The sequence below is a fragment of the Dermacentor variabilis genome, unplaced genomic scaffold (assembly GCF_050947875.1).
Source record: "Dermacentor variabilis isolate Ectoservices unplaced genomic scaffold, ASM5094787v1 scaffold_13, whole genome shotgun sequence".
Classification (NCBI taxonomy): domain Eukaryota; kingdom Metazoa; phylum Arthropoda; class Arachnida; order Ixodida; family Ixodidae; genus Dermacentor; species Dermacentor variabilis.
This window is the reverse complement of record NW_027460291.1, coordinates 43,163,218-43,180,929: the sequence shown is the minus strand read 5'-3', so window position 1 is coordinate 43,180,929 and position 17,712 is coordinate 43,163,218.

Sequence of the window (17,712 nt, the reverse complement as noted above, 5' to 3'; positions counted from 1 at the left end):
TTGCCTTATGTGCGTGTTCGCCAACGTAGAATGTTAGCCCGCTGTTTTAGGAGAGTTAGTTTACTGGCGCCGACTTGAAATGTGGTAATACTGCGGACTCAAAACTGGGTGGGTGGTGGGGGGTTTTGGAGGAGGAGTAAATGCGTACGTTGGGGCACAGGCAATGCTTTGAGATGTGTGGAATAATTGCGGCGTAAACGGAGTTGGAAAAGAAGCATGCAGCCGAGTCAGGAGGAAATGAAACCAAAGCGTGCATCATGTTTGGAAGAGACGAAGGCCCGAAAGTAGCGTCGAGGTCAACATTAACATTTTACCGATTCAAAACGTGCGTCGCATCTACTAAATTGAATGCGTATTGGTGTCACGTTACTACGGAGGCCGTCTCTACCAAGCGAAATACTTGCGTCTTGCTGTTACATGTGCGTGATCGTGTTATACTTGCATAAAGGTTTTCAGGGAGTTTGCCTCGGTGGCATTAAATTTGCGTCATTCGCAATAATATTGCGTAAACTGTTTTATCCTTTCTTTAAGCGTGGCATAAAGCACTGCACTAATTTCGACGTACGCATACATAGGTTCTGCCGATTTTTTAAGGCGAAATCCTTAGGTGTGTATGTCGGCGGTGGCTTTGGCGAAACTGCGCAGGAAAAAAAAATAGCCGACGCAGCAAAGAGTAAAAACATGTCAAAGAATGCTTGGATCGACGTCACTTTTCTCAGGGAGGTTCTTGTTTAAGCAAAGTGAATTAGCGGCTTTGGAAATCAAATTTCCTGCATTCGGTCTGGGTGGGAATCGTACCTGTGCCTCCGGGTTGCGACACGAGTATGCTTCCCTGTAGCCATGGCTGGCTTTCTTTTTTTTGTCTCTTTCATATGATTTATTACAGTAGCATGCGACACGATAAAACAGTCAGCAGTTTGTGAGTAGTCATTAAAATATCCGACACACTAACAATCACACAGAGAAGAGGCGGCGTTTATACTCTGGGTGGAAACGTTGGCTCCAGGTTAGAAAGGTGGTATAAGGATAGGCACCTAGCCAGAATGGGGCACATGTGCGGTTGAGTTTCAAGTCCAACATAAACGTGTTTTAGGTGCACAGTCATCTGGATGAAATGCACCCTTGTAGGTACAACCGGTTCGGCGTTGCGGTCCATCATTCGCGTTTTGCACAAACTGTGGATTCCCATGAAAAGACAACATGTCGACAGGTGCATTATCATCAGGTCATAAGATGTCATCAGGTCGGCAGAAGGTATCGCACAGTATGAGTGTTGATTTCAAAGTCTTTCTTTAAAGTACGTTGGAGGAAATCCCAAAATAGGATGGCGTCTTTAGAGCTAATGAAATAACGTTCAATGGTCTCTGGCATGTTACCAGAGAAGATAGTAGAAGAGACAAAAATACCTTTTTTTCTGTAGCCATGCTTACCGTTAAGGTTTTACTATGAAGTTTAAAAAGGATATTTTGCAGCAAGGGGATATATACACCTTACGAACTCGCTTGAGTACATCGTGGTCTAGCCATTCAGTGTATAGTGATCGGTAAAATGAAAGCGTCAATAACATGCATGACAGTAAATCATTGTATAACGTTTCACGCGACACTTAGTACAGTTATTCAGTCGAAAACCGAACTGTCAGCAAGGGAACCGCGACGTGAACTTCTTACACTTGCTTTTTCATGTTCTCCGCCTCAAAAGATTTATCGGCACCCGGCCGAGGTGCTGCTCAGGCTTCAGCCAGCAGCAATTACTACCGTATTGTGCTACCTCGTCTTCCTACCGGTAAGCGGGTCGTACCTCCGTTTTCCTGCATGCTGGTTGGCGGTGCAGAGGCCAAGACTTCCGAGACGCCCTTCGGAATGTTATTGACCTGAATGGAATACGTTCCATCGATGAATTTCGGATGTCGCACGTGTGGACGGTGACGTGCGAATCTACAATGACAAAATTAAAGCTAGTCACGTGCGGGCAATTATTGATGAAAGGTAGGCGCTGCGTCGTTATTGACATTTAGCCCGCGGAAGTTAGAATGAAGCTTTTATGGCTTCCTGAACGCTAGGAAGTCCTCTAGATTCGAAATGCACTCCAGGCTTACGGGAAAGTGAAGCCTATAGCAGCAGAAAGCTGGAGGAGAGTATCGGAGATGGAACAAACGCGTACCCTAAGTCGTGATGTGGTGCTGACTCCTGTCAATGGAGACGGCATGGGTGACCGTCCACATCTCCCGCCTGTCTGTGGAGTGCAGAGCCTTGTAGTAATATCAGGCAGGCCACGAATTTGTCTCCGCTATAACAAGGTTGGGCACATTCGTTGCAACTGCAAAACCGCACGTTGTGAAGCGTGCCGGCCCTTTGGTCAGACAGCTGAAGAATGCGTCTACATAGGCCGATAATTTACGAAGCAGAACACGGCTTCCAGACGAATGCTTGCAGGATAACATAATGGATGCCATGGAGGTTCTCGACGACACTGGACACGTTCCATCTGCCGCGGAGACCAGTTATGCCTACAAGTCCCTGTAGATGTTAAACACAATAGCATCGCAGAACTTCCCGAGGAAAAGGAAGGTAGCGAAGAGCTAGAGAGATGATCAATCCAAGCAAAAGCGCAACGAAGCGCCCGTAACTACGCAGCCAGTTCCTGTCCAGCAAGCGAATGAGGCAGCCGCTGATGACTCATCTGCTACACCCAAGCATCTCCACATGTGCCTTATGCTATCAGAGGACAGACTAAGTAGCGCAGATAACGTGCAGCAGCTAGTGAGAGTGGGCTGGCTTAGTACATCTATATGTGCGGCAAATAGTGTCTCGTTTCCTCTTTTTTCGCCATAGTTCGCATCCTATAATTCCGTTATTCATGCAAGTCGCACTTGTTAATGCCTTGACGTAATAGTTATGCGGAAACCCGCAAGGTGGAGAGAAATAATCAATAAAAGAGGGGGTGGGGTAAACGCCTGGCATTTCGCATTCCGTCTCATAAAGGCTACATAAGCTCTTAATATGCATTTTTCTTCCTTCTTTTTACAGAATGTTTTCACAGATCCAATTTCTATCGCCACTGTATTGGTAGCTTAAACTCTTGCTTTAGTAGATCTCAAGCAGAAAATAACGGCAATTCAGTGGGAAAACACGTTGTTAGGGCCATGCGCACGCGATTAATAAATTGCTGTCATTTAGGCGCTCGGAGTTAAGCTTCCAGAGTGACCGCTGTGGACAGAAATTAGTCGCAGATTTCTCACTAATTCTTGCGACAATGATTAAATGATCAGAGAACAAAACTGGGATGGTAATACAGGACAGTCTAGGGAAAGGAGTGGCGAGACATAAATCAGATCAAGGCGGGTGTAAGAGCGGCCTTGAATTCGCGTGTAATAGCAAGCGCATTGATTCCATTACAACTAAAGCTCTACAAAAGCTCGGTTATTTACGCCACATGCTGTCTAATTCTCCGCGCGACACTAAGTTACTGTTACATAAAACTATCGTTCGCTCTATAGTGGAGTATGGTTGCATCGTTTGGAATCCCTACAAGCAGTACTAAATAGACAATGTTGAGGCCGTCCAAAGGAAAGCCATTAGATTTGTCTACCGACGTTATGACCACCAGTTCTCGCCATCATCAGTCATGTCCTCACTAAACTTAACATCTCTCGCCGAACAGCGACACGTTAATTCTTAAAAAAAATTTCCCGGCATTATTCATTCGTCCTGTCACCTCATCAGTAATGAATATATCACCTTTACAAAAGTATCTTATAGTAGGAGACATCACGCCCTTAACATTGCACCCTTTTTTTTTGTGCGCGCACTAATACCTTAAGTATAGCTTTTTCCCTCAAACAATTGAAACTTGCAATTCGCTACCAGGAACCAACCATTCTCTCCCATTAAACGAATTCTTCTCTGTGCTCCCTCAACATTGCGCTTAACTTTCCTTCTTTGTTGCCTGTTGTATTTCTTTTCTTGTATTATATTGTATTATCCACTTTTGCTATAGCACCACCAGGGGCTGCAGTAGCTGAAGATAAAATAAAATAAATCCCTGTGCCAACACTCCTAGATGATTGAGGGGTGGATTTTTTATTACGTTATACAAAACTTCCCTATTCCTGTCCCGCTGAGTGTTAATGCCGCTTCCATCACTCGAATTACATACACAATTGAAATCTTCCGTCAGCGTAACGCACCGATCACCGTCCATTAGGCTAGACACAATATCAAATAAAAGAAACTATTTAGCAGCGTCATAAAATGCATAGACGTTGACACAAAATCGCAACATATGGGTCGACCTCCAGTGCCTACGTGGTAACTAAATGCTAAACAAAGTAGGTTCTTTTACAGGAAGAAGAATCAGCCCGCGGATAAACCAACAGCGTTTGAAACGCAGACATACTCATGCAGAAAAGATCGCGAAACCCTTTCTATCTCGTCAGCACTCTTAATCTTGGTCTCCAGCACGAAGACGAAGTCAAGGCGCTTCCCAGATAAAAGCCGGCGAAGCTGTGCCTGTTTATGCAAAGGCCTAACACCTTGCACGTTCAAAGTTGTGAAGAGAACTTGCTGGGACAGCGTCATGGTGACTACCCACTATTTGGGCTTAATGATTTATGTGGTCGGTCATTGAGGGAAACCGTGAGCCACCTTCCGAACGTCCACCAGGCCTTCTGGACGGAGATCGTCGGCACCCTCCTGAGTGTTCCAATGTTTTGCGGTGACCTGCTTTTCTTGTGCTACTGGTCGTGTCAGTGTTTACGCTTGATTCTGATTTGATAGTCGCACAGGATTTCAGAATTCATGTATCCGCGCTATTTAGTCGGTCCTCTGACAGCATAAGGCACGTGTTGAGATGCTTGGGTGTATAGCAGATGAGTCATCAGCGGCTGCCTCATTCAGTTTGCTGGGCAGGAACTAGCTGCGCAGTTACGGGCGTTGCGTTGCGTTCTGCGATTCCATTATCTTTATAATCTATGGGGACTTGCAGGGATAACTTGTCTCCGTGGCAGATGGGCATCTCCAGTCTCGTCGAGAACCTCCATGGCATTCATTATGTGATCTTGCAAGCATTAGTCTGGAAGCCGTGTTCTGCTTCGTAAATTATCGGCGTATGTTGCGACGCATTCTTCAGCTATCTCGCCAAAGAACCGGCACGCTTTACAACGCGCGGTTTTGCAGTTGCAACAAATGTGCCTAACTTTGATACAGCGGAGACAAATTCGTGGCCTGCCTGTAATCAATACAAGGTTCTGCACTCCACAGACAGGTGGTTGATGTGGAACATCGCCCACGCCGACTCCATCGACAACAGTCAACACCACATCACGATTTAAGATACGCATTTGTTCAATCTCCGATACTGGCCAGCTTTCTGCTGAAGTAGACTCCACTTTCCCGTAAGCCTGGAGTTCATCTCGAATCTAGGCGACTTCCAAACATTTAGGAAGCCATAAAAGCTTCATTCTAACTTGCGCGGGCTCAGAGTCGATAACGAAGCAGCGTCTACCTTTCACCGATAATTCCTCGCACGTGAATAGCTTTAATTTTGTCATTGTAGATTCGCACGTCACCTTCGACACGTACGACATCTGAAATTGATCGATGGAACGTATTCCCTTCAGGTCAATAACATTACGAAGGGCGTCTCTCAAGTCTTGGCCCCTGCACCGCCTACCAGCATGCAGGAAAACGGAGTCCACGACCCGCTTACCGGTAGCAAGACGAGGTAGCACAATACGATAGTCATTGCTGCTGGCTGAAGCCTGAACAGCACCTCGGCCAGGTGCCGATAAATCTTTTGAGGCGGAGAACATGAAAAAGCAAGTGTAAGACGTTTACGTGGTGGTTCCTTTGCTGACAGTTTGGTTTTCCACTGACCTCTTGTTTTTCGTGTCGCGCAAAATGTTATAGAAAGATTTATTGTCATGCATGTTATTGCCGCTTTCATTTTACCGATCACTTTACACTGAACGGCCAGACCAGGATGTACTAAAGTGAGTTCGTAAGGTGTATATATCCCCTGGCTGCAAAACATTCTTTTTTAAACTTCATAGTAACACCATACCGGTATAACACGGCTACAGGAAAAGGGTATCTTTGTCTCTTCTATTAAAGGGCCCCTGAAACGGTTCGGACAAATTTTGTAGACGCATAGGGTACAGCTTAAGTAGAATATTCGCACCACAATTTAAGTGAAGCGTAATGTATTAATGGAGCTACACGCGATTACAAGTTACCCTCCTCCCTAGCCATGCTTTTCCTCCTCAACTCATTCGCCGAGCCATCGGGGTTAAGCTCCGCCTTCACTGGTTCTGCGTCACGATGCGACGTCACATCGTCCATTTCCGGTTGTTTTGGAGCCCGCCCCGCCCGCGCGAAACCTCTCCGCTACCCGCTTGGCCGTCGACCCCAAGCGAGAACTATCGAAGCAGCGTGCGTTGCGAGCCTTCTATCGCAGCGCCGAACGTGTCTGGCATTTCGTTAACCACACACTAGCGGTAAGTTTCGACGGAACGGTGAAAGCATAAACTCAAGCTGATGAAGGAACATTAGCGTATACGTTCGTGAGCTGCCTCATCATTCTCCACGGTTCAGCCACCCGTTGGCACGATTACACGCCTGCGAAAAATGTACACCAGCAGCGAAGAACAATACATTTTGTTACTGCTACTGTGTCTGGTTGAGCTCTATGCCACCAGGTGGCTGCACCTTGCAGACCATTCACATTTGCGCTTCTGTTTATCCCATGACACGACACGCAAGGTCACACGGCCATGCCCTGTCCCCTTCACGCTTGCGTTTACCCTAATACCGGAGTCGCAAAACGCCATTGCGTTAGTAATCTTCCGGTGTAATGTGACGGCCGCAATCGCGCAAATCCTGGCGCCGATCGGATAGCGGCCGTCCGATGCACTGCAGCAAGTCCGCTCGTCTAGTGACTTGCAGAGGGACACGATGTCGCAGCTTGACATATTGCCAGTCGCTACGTTTGCAGTACACAACGCAACTAAGTCGAATCATATCGCTCGCGAAAAGACAGACCGACACTGACGGCGGAACTCTCGTCAAAGACGGAGCACGTTGTAACACAAGCAGACGACACTTGCTGTGTACCGGAAGTGCTTAAGTGTACTGAAATATTACTGTTGTGCATTCCCTTTATGTTACTTTCTTCTTATAAAAACAAATGAACTAACATTCCAACTATTATGAACAGCATTTGTTTACCATAAAGTTGGAAAAATCATGGATCACGCGCCCTGGTCAGCCAATCGGATAGCTTGCCCCACTGACGTTATATGGGCGATTTGCGTCATATGGGTAGGGGCGGCTTAAATTTCCGCCTCGCAGTGCGCAGCGATAGGCAGCGATGTGCATTTTTAGAACCTTATAATAAATTACACGCTTTACGCGGAGCACTTAGATGCGTCAAATAATGATCAGAATGACCTACTTTAACGACCCAGTACGTTTGTAGAAAATCATCAAAATCGTTTCAGGGTCCCCTTAACTATCGTCTTTCTGACGTGCCACGTTCCATTAAAGATTATTTCGTTAGCTGAAAGGACGCCATCCTATTTTGGATTTCCTCCAAGGTACTTTTAAAAAAGAATTTGAAATAAGCGCTCATACTGTGCGGTACCTTCTGCCGATCTGATGACATCTTATGACCTGATGATAATGCACTTGTCAACATGTTTTCTTTTCATGGGAATATACAGTTTGTGCAAAACGCGAATGATGGACCGCAACGCTGAACCGCTTGTACCTACAAGGCTGCATTTCATCCAGATGACTGCGCACCTAAAAAGCGTTTATGTTGGACCTGAAATTCAACCGGACTGGTACACCACTCTGGCGAGGTGCCTATCCTTATACCGCCTTTCTAACGTGGAGCCAACGTTTCCAACCAAAGTATAGACGCCGCCTTTCTGTGTGTGATTGTTATTGCGACCGAAATTTTTATGACTGTAGACAACTGGTGAATGTTTTATCGCGTCGCATGCTACTGTAATAAATACAATGAAAGAAAAAAAAACTGCCGTGGCTTGCTTTATAATTTGTCGCGACGCATTTCATTTTTGGGACATTTTACAAAGAACTATCGAAAAAGACCTTTCCCTCGCATCCTATGGTATGCGGTTCCTTCCTTTCAAAAAGATAGCCAGTAATACACCATATGTTTTGTTTATATTATTAGGACTTCATTGATTATGGAAAACCCGAATGATCGACAAACATGCCGAGCCACCTCGCTCGACAAGGTCTATCTTTCGAGAAAAGTCTGTTCATGTGCGTAGTGTGGTTGCTACCTTTGATCTCGCAGCTGAATGTATTTCGCGTCTGGACGCTTGTGTTCGTTTGCCCAAATTTTGAACTTACTTTGAACTGCGTACCATGTGTGCATTTGTTTCTCATGTATGTTCAAATGTGATGTAATCATTCTGGATTGACACTACTCATAATTCCATGCGATAAAGGAAAAAAAAACAGCCGAGGCTTCATGGAAGCGTGCTCGTGTCGCACCCTGGAGGCCCGGGTTCGATTCCCACCCAGACCAAATGTAGGAAGTTTTATTTTCAGAGCCACTAATTTATTTGCTTACAGGAACCTGACTGACAAATATTGCTTTAATCCGAGCATTCTTTGACGTGTTTCTACACTTTGCGGCGTCGGCGATTTTTTGTAGCGGCGCAGTTTGGCCAAAGGCACCACCAAACAAGCACACCTAAGGATTTCGCCTCAAAATATCTTGAGAACCCATGTATGCGTATGTCAAAATTAGTGCAGTGCTTTACGGGACGGTTAAGAAATGGATAAAACATTTTGCGCAGCATTAATGCTGGTGACGCAAATTTATTGCTAGCAAGGCAAACTTCGTCAAAATGTTTTGCAACTGTAACGTGATCCCGCACATGTAACACAGTGACGCAAGTATTTCGGTCTGTAGGGATGGCCTCCGTAATAACGTGACACCAATGCGCATTCAATTTAGTACATGTGACGCACGTTTTGAATCGATAAAACGGTATTATTGAGCTCTACGCTGCTTTCGGGCCTTCCTTTCTTCCAAACTTATTGCAGGCTTTGGTTTCATTTCCTCCACACTCGGCTGCATGCTCCTGTTCCTTCTCCGATTACGCCGTAATTATTCCGCACATATAAAAGTATTGCAAGTGCCCAACCTTTGCATACACGCCCCCTCGACACCCCCCGTGCACCCACCCGCCTAGTTTTGCTTTTCTCAGTATTAGCAAATTTGAACCTGGGGCCAGTTAGCCAGCTCTCCCAAAACAGCGGCCAAACATTCTACGTTGGCGAACACGCAAATAAGGCAACAGAATGCATGTTTAAGTTATTCGCTGCTTCAAAGGTGATTAACCTACGAACCTTAATTTTTGCCGGCGTATAACCCTCAATATTACATATACAACAAGGTACCACCCCCAGTTCACCGAGGACCGCGGGAAAACATTGAACGCGTTTCGCATAACGCATGCAAATATGGAGGAAGCGAATGTTCGCTAAAAATCTGCAGAGCCCTGTATTGCATCTAGAACTTCGATCTTTGAACAAAGATTACTCATGACACTCGCCCCTCTTTACGAAATATGAAATGGGGGCTAAATTAGGTTCACAAATGTAGAGCCGCGGTGAACGAGACGGACACACGCTTTTTCAGTAACAAGGTCTTGTTTATTTCGGTTCAAGAAGCGAAAGAATTGATGTGGCGAGAGCTTTAAAGGGAGAGAAAAGAAAACTGGGAAACGGAGCAGAGAGGCAGTGCGGTGGGCGGAGCTAGTGCGAAAGGAAAGCAGTGAATAGAGTAACGAGAAAAGGGAGCTCGCGCAATGAACGACCTTCGGCACAGCGAGTGTCGGGTCATGTGACTGCAGTGGGCAGCACTCACGAAGGTGCACGGGAGGCCCGCCCCGCGGATTCGTTCATGGCTGCTGTGGTGGTGCGCAGCCCCATCGCAGCGCCGCTACACTCACGACACAGGATAACAATGGGTGTAACTAGTGTAGTAGACGTACATTGCTCGGTAATTCATTAGGATCAATCGTTAACCCACGGAAATTGAGCTCTTCACGCACACTCATTCATCCTTCGATTTATTTTAACAAAATATGAACTCGGACAAATATACACCCTCTAATTACAGCGGTTCGTAAAACTCCGTCATTACGCCTTCACGTGCAGTTTCGTAGGCAAAGCGTGGATCGAATATGTCCCGTTCGCAGTGCGTGAGCTCGGGCAGAATGTTCGCGCGTCCGCAGTGTTTTCTTTTCTTTCTTCTGCGCGAGCTTGCGCTCTTCATTTTATTTTTGTTTTCGCTTCGAGAAAGACGAAGTCGTGGACACCATCAAATGCAGCCCTTGAGTATCTGCATATAGGGAGGCGCGAGATGTGGCTTTCTCGTGTCTGATGGCATCGCTCATCGCCTTCGATATCATGCGATCCCCCGCTGCCTTTCGAAGAGCCTCTGGCTGTTTCGGGTGGGATCTGCTTCTGGCAGGTTTCCGCAATCTGCAACAGAGCCCGCTTGTGACCAGGCGGGCCTGGGCAGGATTTTTTTGACGTGCGGCGCCTGCTGCCCAGCTCTGCCGCGGGTAGTCCCGGCATTGCAATCGCGCCGGGACACAAAACCCACCGTAATTAATACCAAAAAAAGGCTGATCACTCCAGCATAGCCATGGCTGTCTGTCAGAAAATGCGGCCTCTCCAAGGCGCCAGCAGCTCGAGAGAGCGTTGCATCGCTTACTTGAAGTTATGAGACCATGGTTTTTGAAAGCAGCTCAGACCATACAAACAACAGTAACAATCCCTAAAATTTGCCTAATTGACTTGCGGGAGGCATGGTAGAGCATAAAAATGTGTTTCCTGTTAGGACAGTTTCGCTGCATAAAGAGAAATGAAGGCATTGAGCGCTGACGTGCTCGCGGCTAATTTGCCGTGGCATGTCCTTACTGGAACCTTGAAATGTTCCTCTCAAGATCAGAAATATTTAATAGCATTAAATTAGTGAGATACGCGCTGACAGCCAAGCGGCGCCGAGGGAGAAGGCGACGTCAGCTGCGCACGTAAATTAACCGCGCGTGGCGCTGCTAAATATTTTCCTTCAATTGTTTGTGAGACAATCATCTGCTGAGGTAGTGCTTGATGAGTGACGCCTACGGGGTCGCGCATTTACGTAGGGATCTTTTATTCCTTTTAGAGGGCCTTGTTACGTTGAAATAGATGCCGACGAAGTAAGCCCTCAAGTATCTAACGTGCTTGAAATTTGAAACTCTTCTGCCTTGCAGATAGTGTTTATTCCCGGCACCAATTTCTGTTTTTTTGTTTTTGCTAATGCGCTTTTGTCAAGCAGACAGCGAGTAGTGATTCTGCCTTTTATGTCGCTGAGTCACAGCGCAAGTACCACGTGCTTCCTTACTCGTTCCTCCAGGAAATCGCTGGGCAGTGTGCACTGCAGTTGCCATAGAGTTTCATACAATAATTACTAGAGGGATCTCTGGCGCTTCGATCGTTCAGTCACCATGGGAATGATGGGAAGTACATGAATTTGTCTGATCTTCGTGCTTGTGCATTCGTTTATTACGCTTTATATGCCTTCACTGCCGTGAATTTCAGCGTATTCTATACTTTTCCAAGTGCAGAATACTCCGCGATCACTCACAATCGCTTCTAAGAGCAGCGGCTCAACCTGTCGATGTGGCCAACTTGAATTGTGCCAAGGGCCTCAGCACATTGGCTTGGCTGCAATAAATTCATAAGGGCGTTCTTTGTCGCCTGTCGATGCATGTGTCCGTAGCGTAATGGTTTCAATATCGGGATCCTGTGTTCGAATTCTCTCACCGGACTATTTTTATATTGTTTGCTATAGCTAAAGTAATTATATGGCCACTCCAAAGACACTTTTGCCGTCGCCGTAATGTTCCGCATAAAGTCCAATGGCGACTACACCGTCGCCGCGCGTTGTTCGCTGTATGTGTGAGTCAAGAAAGCACCGAACGAAGATGACGATCGCGATCTTTTTAAGAGAACCTGAGCTGCGGTTCAGGATCCCTTGAAATAGTGCCCTTAAGGTGTGTGCTCTCATTAAGAGGAAGCTTTAGCTCGGGCCCAACTCCGCCGCGGCCTATTCAAATGCATGTAAAACGCAAAAACGTTTTTATGAGATAACCCCTGGACCGATTTTGATGAAATGTGCCGCATTTGAAAGAGAAAGTTAAATTCTAGTGACTGTTGGAAGCGGAATTTCGATTTAGGGCTTGAATTTTCTTAAAACGATTTTCAAATATTTGACCGTTTGAAAAATATAGAATCACGAAGTTTACAAATTCATAGCTCTGCATCAAGAACTGATATCGCGGTTCTGTAAACGGCATTCATTAGATCATTCAAAGCGGACAAATTCAGTATGTCATTTTACATCTTACGTGAATTTGTTACGTTGGTTACAACGGTTCTGCAAAAGTTGTATTTCCCTATGATCAGATTTTTTTATATTCATGTGTAACATATCAATTTTGTCCGCTTTAGATGCACTATTAGATGCAATTTACAGAATTGTATTATCGTTTTTAGTGGTTAAGTTACAGAGTTGTAAACTTGATAGTTTCGTTTCTTGAAAATTTCCGATTTTTGCCAATTTTTAATAAAAAATTGCCAATCTAACTCAAAAATTCGAAACCAACAGTCACTAGATTTTAAGTTTGTCTTTTAAATGCAACAAACATCGTCAAATTTGGTGCAGTGGTTGCCGAGAAAAACGAATTCTGCTTTTACATGTATTTAGATAGGAGCACCCGAGCTAAAGCTTCCTCTTAATGTAGCAGTTTCGTCCGAATGGCAAACCACTAATAGTGATAGTAAAGTAATGCACAACTACACGAAGTAATGTTTTTAGTTTTATCAGCCATGTAAACTGAAGTAAACGTTAGCTTAACAATTAAATTAGCAAGTAGGGTGCCAAGCGAGCACAGGCAAACTTGAGCATATTTCAGTGGAAGACCGCGAACATTCGCTATATCTATCTGGCGTGATGAAGAGCGCCGACATTTGTGGGAGAATGCTTCGGGCTTCCTCTCGCTTCAACGCTTATACGAAACTTGAGGTTATGCGACCTCCAACATCAGACGCCCGGGAAGGCATCTTGCGCGAAGCGACCAGCCACTTCAGCTCCCTTCTATTTGCACCCGCCGCAGAAAACCTCGAAGACGGGCCGTGCGGGCCGCGTTTCTGTTCAGCCGCGCTCACAGCCATGCACAGCGACGGTCGGGCTAGTACAGGAGAAGCCGCTCACCTGCCCCCCTCCCCCTTCACCCCCCTCCCTATTGCGCGCGCCTACTGAGCGATCCGAAGGGCGGCGCCGCACCACGCCAACATCCTTAATGCGTAAACTTCGCACGTTTCTCTCTGTTGCGTTTCGCCTGCGACACGTGGTTTTGCCGGCGCGACTGCGGCGGGGCGGCAGACATTTTGGCCCGATCGTCGTCGCCGCAACGCTCCCCGCCAGGTGTTTCCAGGCGCGACTGCGGCGATGCGACCGCAAAGGATCACCCTCTCCTTCCAGTCATTGTGCCCGAACCAGGCGATGCGAAAGCAGGGATCATCCTCTCATTACAGTCATTGTGCCCGACCGGCAGCGCTACGACAGTGTGCTACGACAGTGTGCTACGGCAGCGCTACGACAGTGTGCGTCACCATTAGCCCATTGTACATTCACGTGCTCGTCTATTGAGGGGTTCCTTCTTGCCCTCAACTGCGAGAGTATAAAAACAGCTGCCCTCGGACGCCAAAAGGAGGGCTCCGATTTCTTCTGTTGAGTAAAGTGCTCTCCCGTCTCTCTACTTCGGTCAACCTGACCGCCAACTCTTTGCGATGTTAAAATAAACAAGTTGTTTTGTTGTTACCAGTCGACTCATGCTTTGCCGGGACCTTCGGATGCTTCCAGTTGTACCCCAGGCCGCCAGGCCAACGCTACCCTTGGGGCTTGCGACCCAGGTACAACCACGGGCGTCAGCGCCGAGTTCCCAACAGGTCGTACCATCGGTGCGATCCAAAACATCTGGTTGGCAGCGGTGAGATCGCCTCCGACTTCAAACAACTGTCTGCCAGCGGTGAGATCGCGACAACGGAGGCCAGCAGCGAAGAGATGCAGTTGACGGTATGCTGAGCAGCTCAACGACGATCCGGGAGCAGTGCAACGAGCCCTGTGTGACGACTGGTTGCCTGCAGCGGAACGACTGCGCGGAATTCCTGCCTGCGAGGTTTGGTGAGTGCGGGACTTTCTTCTTCTGAGCTTTGCCAGGCTTTTGTTAGGGTCAGAAACAGAGCTGGTAATTGTGGTTGTCGTTGCTGCCGGGTTAGTTTGCGGCAAGACAATAGTAAGCAGTAGAGAAAGCAGCATTCAGAGCAGCCATGGATTTGAAGTCGTTGCGCAAACCGAAATTGTTGGAGCTTGCAAGAGAGTTGGGTCTGGAGGTTTCGGACAAACTCAGAAAACCAGAACTGATAAAGGCTATTCTTGAGTTAGAGGCTGAGGATGACGAGCTGTCGGAATGCCTTGAGACCATTGAAGAGAGGCAGACTGCAAAAAGACAGGAGCGCGAACTTAAAGAGCAAAAAGAAAAAGAAGAGCGCGAACTTAAAGAACAGAAAGAAAAAGAAGAGCGTGAACGTAAAGAACAGAAAGAAAAAGAAGAGCGTGAACGTAAAGAACAGAAAGAGCGAGAGCAACAAGAGCGTGACCGTCAACACGCTTTGGAAATGAAGCGTCTTGAGGTAGAGATGGAACGCGCTCGTAATGGAAGTCAGGCACACGGTGCAGGAGAACGCGTATTGTTCAAAATGACTGACCTGATGCGGCCGTTTAAGCTTGGAGAGGACATTGGTTTGTTCCTGGTTAACTTTGAGCGAACGTGCGAGAAGCAGGGGTTCTCTCGGGAAACGTGGCCACAGCGCTTGCTCACTTTGTTACCCGGCGAGGCGGCCGACGTAGTCGCTCGCTTGGATAGAGAGGAGGCAGAGGATTTCGACAAAGTAAAATCAAGTCTGCTAAAAAAGTACCGGCTGTCTGCTGAGGCGTTCCGTCGGAAGTTTCGGGAAAATGAGAAAGGCAGAAGTGAGTCATATACAGAGTTTGCGTATAGGCTTATGTCGAACATGCAGGAGTGGCTCAAAGAAGAGAAAGCGTTTGGTGACCACGATAAAGTTCTGCAGTGCTTCGGGCTAGAACAGTTTTATAGTCGGTTACCGGAGAACGTGCGATACTGGGTCTTGGATAGGCCAGACGTTTGTACGGTGGCTAAAGCCGCTGAGCTAGCCGAGGAGTTTGTGACGCGTCGGGCTCGCGGAGCTAAGGACGGTCAAAAGGGTGAATTTGGCTCGAAGTTTGAGAGGCCGAAGTTCACACCCATGAGAGCAAAGGGGAACACGCGTAGTGCGGATGCGAGTGGAAGCAGTGCGACCGAACCTAAGGAGACGGCGGCAGCCGAAGCCGAACGCAGAAAGCGGTTCGAGATGAGGCAAGCGCGCGTTTGTTATACGTGCCAGAAGCCGGGTCACTTTTCGGCGCAGTGTCCGGAAACAACACCAAAAGTTGTGTTTTTTTCAATAGGCAGCACTGACGAGAACATGAAGCTTCTCGAGCCTTACATGCGAGACCTCCTCGTGAACGGGAAAGAGTGCCGAGTGCTTCGCGATTCCGCAGCTACGATGGATGTAGTTCACCCGTCTTATGTAGAACTCCATATGTTCACGGGCGAGTGCGCGTGGATCAAGCAAGCCGTGGAAGCTCATAGCGTGTGTCTGCCAGTAGCAAAGGTGCTTATTGAAGGACCTTTCGGAGCGCTTGAGACGGAGGCGGCAGTGTCATCTATGCTGCCAGCCCAGTACCCGTACCTATTTTCAAACAGGTCCGATCACCTCCTGCGCGAGAAGGGGCTTTTGTTTGGTGAAGCTAGTGTTCAGGCCTTAACCAGATCGAAGGTTCGGGAGCTCGCTGCAAAGGCGGTAGTTGCGGGGCCGACGTTATCAAACAACGAAAAAGGGTCAGAGGCGCAGCAAGCTGATATTCAGAGCACGCCCGAACTGAATAAACTTGAGTCTGTAACGTTAAAGGCACCAGATACCGGAGAGGAAAGTCCCGATGCGGGAAAGTTAGAAGAGCTATCTACTGATTTGCTCATCGCGCCTACGTCAGACGGACTTAATAGGTTGCTAAAAGTCAGCCGGTCGGCTTTGATAGCCGAGCAAAAAAAGGATGGCAGCCTGGAAAACGTGCGCTGCAATGTCAAAGAAGGTATCGCCAGGAAAACTGCGCGTTTTGTGGAAAGAGGTGGAGTCCTGTACCGGAAGTATCTAGACCGCCGAGGAGTGGAGTTCGATCAGCTGATCGTGCCTCAATGCTATCGTCAGGATCTGTTGCGCTTGTCACACGGGGGTTCGTGGTCCGGACACCTAGGAGTTAAGAAAACTAAGGACCGTCTCTTGCAAGAGTACTATTGGCCAGGGTGTTTTCGGGACGCAGACCATTTCGTGAGGACATATGACACTTGTCAGCGGGTGGGCAAACCAGGGGACAAATCAAGGGCGCCGTTGAAATTGGTACCTATCATAACGGAGCCTTTTAGACGGCTCGTTATTGATACAGTGGGACCTCTGCCGGTAACAGCCACGGGGTACAGACACATTTTGACTGTGATCTGCCCAGCGACAAAGTTCCCTGAAGCAGTGCCGCTTAAAGAACTCAGCTCAGTTGAGATAGTTAATGCACTACTGTCCATATTTGCGCGAGTTGGTTTCCCTGCGGAAATCCAATCAGATCAGGGCACAGTGTTTACTAGCGCTTTGACGACAACTTTTCTCGAAAGGTGTGGGGTAAAGCTGTTACACAGCTCAGTGTACCACCCACAGTCGAATTCCGTTGAGAAGCTCCACTCCGTCATGAAGCGCGTGTTGAGAGCGTTGTGTTTTGAACATCGAACTGACTGGGAGCTGTGTCTGCCTGGGGTGATGTTTGCTTTAAGGACCGCGCCGCATGCGGCTACGGGGTTTTCGCCAGCTGAACTGGTGTACGGTCGCTCGCTTCGGTCTCCGCTTCGCATGCTTCGAGAATCGTGGGAAGGCAGGGGCGACGACCCAATCGTGGTGGAGTACGTGCTTAAGCTCCTCGAACGCTTAAGAAGGGCACAGGAGTTGTCAGGTGAAGCAATGGCAAAGGCCCAGCAGAGGGCCAAGGTTTATTATGATCGGACAGCCAGGGCCCGTCGTTTTGAGGTGGGCGATGAGGTCATGATATTGCGCACATCGCTAAACAACAAACTAGACGTGCAGTGGGAGGGCCCAGCACGAATTGTTCAGAAACTGTCGGACGTTAACTACGTGGTAAGTCTGCCAGGAAAGCGGAAAGCACAGCAAGTTTACCACTGTAATCTGCTCAAACCTTATAGACAAAGGGAAGCAGTGGTGTGCATGATGGTAAACGTTCCTGAAGAGCTTCCGGTCGAGCTTCCGGGACTTGGCTCAGTGACGAACAGGGAAGACACCGGTCAAGTCATTAGTGACCTTATCAGTAAAGCACCGCTGTCGCCTGAGCAGAAAACCGAACTACACCAGCTATTACAAGAGTTTCAAGGTCTGTTCTCTGAGAGGCCTGGTAGGACTTCTGTACTTACTCATGATATAGAACTTACCTCCCCAGAGC